The sequence below is a fragment of the Cupressus sempervirens genome, chromosome 9, assembly GCF_028749045.1.
Source record: "Cupressus sempervirens isolate cs-2001-9-10 chromosome 9, ASM2874904v1, whole genome shotgun sequence".
Lineage (NCBI taxonomy): Eukaryota > Viridiplantae > Streptophyta > Pinopsida > Cupressales > Cupressaceae > Cupressus > Cupressus sempervirens.
This window is the reverse complement of record NC_143126.1, coordinates 127852508-127856897: the sequence shown is the minus strand read 5'-3', so window position 1 is coordinate 127856897 and position 4390 is coordinate 127852508.

Here is a 4390-nt window from a genome sequence, read left to right as displayed (position 1 = left end):
GAACTAGTAACACTTTATTGTGATAATAGAAATGCTATCAATATATCAAAGGATCTTGTGATGCACACAAAGACTAAGCACATTGCAATCAAGTATCATTACTTGAGAGAATTAGTTCAAGATAAAAAAAATGAAGATGGAATATGTCAACACTAAAGAGAAAACTGCTAATATCTTCACATAAGCATTATCTAAGGATGCTTATGAGTATCTAGGAAGTAAACTAGGGTTGATACCCCTATCAAAGGCTACCTAAGTAACAAAAGGAGTGCCCTACATCAAAAAAACTAATTTTAATACTACAAATTGATTTAGAGGATCTTACTTAAGGAGCTACCTAAAGTAAAAAAAGAGTTGAAACTTCAAAATTAGTCACAAGTAAGGTGATAGAGAGAGAAATTGAAGAACTTCATATCCACATGTTAAGATGACAAGTCTTTGGCATTGTTGTCAAAGAGAGAGATCATTTTTGTTCAAGCTGATATAATTATTGAAGGGGATAATTGCTAATAGTGTTGATCAAGGATAATACAAGCATGAAGAGGGAGATAGTTATTGATTAGGAGAACAAAGAAGGAAAAATCCTAACATTTAATTAGTAAGAGAGAGATATAGCAAGAGGGAGATATGACAAGAAGAAATTTAGACAAAGTTATAAGGAAGAATTTTGTAACCTACTCAAAAGATGGAATTTTTTGATAGAGGGAGAGATTTTAGTACCAGGAATTATTTTCCCTTTGGTATTGTCTTACTATTTTAACCTAGTTAGTTTGGTTGATGATTTTGGTTTGCCATCAATGCCAAAGAGAGAGATTGTTTAAAATAGATTGAAGAAGACTATCAAAGAGGGAGATTGTTGAGAATAGATTGATACAAGTATGATCAATATGCTTCAATCCTTGTTTTATCACTAATGGCAAACCTACTATTTGCTAGAAAGACAACTTCTTATATGATTTAAGTACTATCACTTATTTGATTGATGAAGAGGATTTGATCAAAAGATGTAACAAAAGAAACTAGAGGAAAGGTTGAGTTATGATTATGTAAAGGAGTACAAGAATTAGTTAAGATGGTGATAACATGATGCATTGATATTCTACTTAAGTTTACAAAGGTTGGTTACACTAAGAAATTTTAGAAGAACAAGTTACAAAAAGTTTGTCTACCAAGCTTGACCAAGTGGATAGTAGGTATCGAGAAAAGTCAATGCAAGTTCAATAGAAAATTAGTTGGAGTTGAGTAAAAGTATATTTTAGTGTATTCTAAGCAAAATAGTGGATGCCAAGTAAAGTTTAGTTGATCTCAAGCACCAATAAACTTTAGTTTGTGCAAAGTGATTTTATAGAGGATGTTGAGAAAAATAGTTTGTGTCGAGCATCAAAAGCTAGATAATACCAAGTGATTTCATTATTTAAAAGATTGTGAATTCAATGGATCTGAGCTAACAAGTTTGTTTTCTTGGAATGTGTGAACCAAATGGAAGATAAGGTTGATAAGCTCATGGTAGGGAATTCAAGGTAAACCATTTTTAGGTGAATTCAAAATGGTGTCATGGAGAAGTCTCTAAAAGAGATATGGAATTTGGGATAGATTCATTGTATCCTACCTAATTCATCCTAACCCTAAATTGGATGATAGAAAATGAGTAGAAAAAGATCTAAATTTTCTATTTATAAGAATTATTAGTTAGAAGCAAATGTTTTCATGTGAAAGAACCTAAGGAAGACAAAGAGTCAAGGGTTCTTCTTCATCAAGTGAGCAAAGAAAAGAGCCTACATTAGCATGTTAAGAATGAAGGCTTAATGGTATTAATGCTTGAAAGTTGAACAAGCTATCAGAGTTGTAATGTGTGAAAGTGATGTAGGAGCAACCTGGGGTAGTTGGATTTCTTACATGATTATGGAATTTTGGTAGGGTCGAGTGGACCTATTTGGGTCTTGGGTAGTTAAATTTGATGTATTTAATAATTATTGTAAGCCTTTAAAGGAATTTGGTATTTAATTCCTATTGGAGGCTGACTTGTGGCTCTTTAAGCAGTTAATGTAAGGGACATTTAAATTATAGCATTCTAGGCCCACTTCTGGCTTAGATTTGTATAATTAGGGATTGTGGTGAAGTCTTTAGTCATTATTTATCCATCTTAGAGAATAAGAGGTGGTAGAGGAGAGAATTTTGAAGACAACAGGTAGTTAAGGCTTGGAAAATAAGGATATTGCTTGGTGGCTTGCAAGTACAAGTTGAGATCTTGGTGGTTTCTGCCAGAGTGTGGATCTAGACTAGCTAGGGTTTGGATTAGATCTTGAGGGATCTTGCAAAACTATTACTTGCTTTATATTTGGTCATAATTGAGAAGGTGTTACAACCTGGCACATTCCATGTAATTAGTTATATCAATGAATAAATTATTATGACTTGGCTTCAAATCTTCCATTGTTATTGTGTTTTTGCTATGTGGTTATTTTTTGGGGGCTAGGATATATCATTTTGGGATTCTCCTACCTTTCACTACATCAAGTGGTATTAGAGCTAGGTTGTTCCTGAGTGTGTAGACCAAATACCAAAGTTGAGGCAATTTGCACTAAGGTTTTGTGAAGTGGATCTTGGAAGATGCCTCCAAGAAGATTAGACCCTAGGGCTATTGATGATCTTAGTGATGATGTAGAAGAAAGGATCTCAAAAAAGGTTAAAGTAGATTTTAGATCTAAAATAGAGGAGGTTAAATATAGTTTTAGGTTTGAAATGGCATTGATGAAGAGTGACATGATTGTTGAAATTGTTAGTGCTTTAGGTGGCGTACCTCGGCATATGGGTACTAAAGATTGTTATAAGGAAGCGATTGAAGACTTTGAATTTGTAGGATTGAGTGGTGAGGCCAAAATTGATCATGTGGAGAGACCTATGGGAAATAGGGTTGGTTCATTTGCTAGACCTAGATCTCAGTTGAAGTTGAAGCATAAGATGTAAGTTTTTAATTTCTTGGGTACTTTGAATTCTAAAGACCTGATTGATTGGATTGGTGAATTGGAAGACCACTTTGAGCTTTAGAATATTGAGGATCCACTTAGAGTAAGGTTAGCACAAACTAAGCTAATGGGACATGCTACTCTTTGGTGGAAATAACTACAAAGAGATAGAGAAGAGGAAGGTGAAATGAAGATCACTAGATGGAGATTGATGCTGACTAAGTTGAAGGCTATGTTCATTCTTGCTGATTATGAAATTGAGTTGTTTAATAGGCTAAAGAATCTAAAGTAGAAGGATATGACTATGAAATATTATACTAAGGAGTTCTACAAGTTGACTATCTAGTCTGGTCATAGAGAATTGTCAAAGCAAAATGTAGCTTGGTACATTAATGGTTTGAGATTCAATATTTAGGATGTGGTCGATATGCTAAACATTTCTTCAATTGAGGATGCTTATTAGTATGCTTTGAGAGTAGAGGAGAAGCTAAAGAGGAAGAATCAAGGTAGTTCTCATGGGAAGGAGAAGCAACATAGTTTGGCACAAGCTAAACCAAATGCAGAATATGAATGAAAACCTGTTGAATAGAAAAGAAGGATAGGTGGAGGTGAGTTCAGAGGTAATTGATCTAGGTGTGGTCAAGAAGGGCATAGATTTTTTGAATGTTTGATTGGAAGGACAACTGCTATTGTGAATGAGGTTATAGTCAAGGATAGTTAACCTGAGAAAGGGGAGAGTTTATTGGCTCAACAAGCATTGGTGGTCAGAGGACACTAGAATCTTGTCAGAGGAGTAATTTTTTTTAGAATCATTGTAAGTCTAGTGGTAAGGTCTACAATGTAATTGTGGATGGTGGTAGTACAGATAACCTTGTTACTGAGGAGATGGTTCATCAACTTGTTTTAAAGAGAATGAGAGATCCTTATCCTTATAGGATTTGATGTTTACAAGGTGAGCATGCTTTGGGAGTAAGGGAGTAGTGCCTTGTTGATTTCCATATTGTGCAGTATAAGGATCAAGTGTTGTGTGATATTGTGGGCATGAATAGTGGTCATCTGTTGCTTGGTAGACCTTGGCAGTATGATTGCAAATTTGTACATTATTGTGTCAAAAATTTATTTACAATTGAGAAAGGTGGCAAGAAGTATTCCTTGATTCTTTTGTAGAATGATGTCATGCCCAAAATTTACTGTAAAAACGCAACAAATTTTTTTTTTTTTCATCATTTTATTATTATTTTTATTTCTCCTTATCATCCACCAATTTCTTAGTTCATGATTAAATAACTCAATGTGAATTTCCATGATTGAAATATGAACTAATTATAAACCTTTTTTTTGACTTTTCCATTCATATCATGTTTTATCTGAAGGTCGATTCAACAATACATTCAACTAGGTAGCAAGGTACTTATCATAATCAT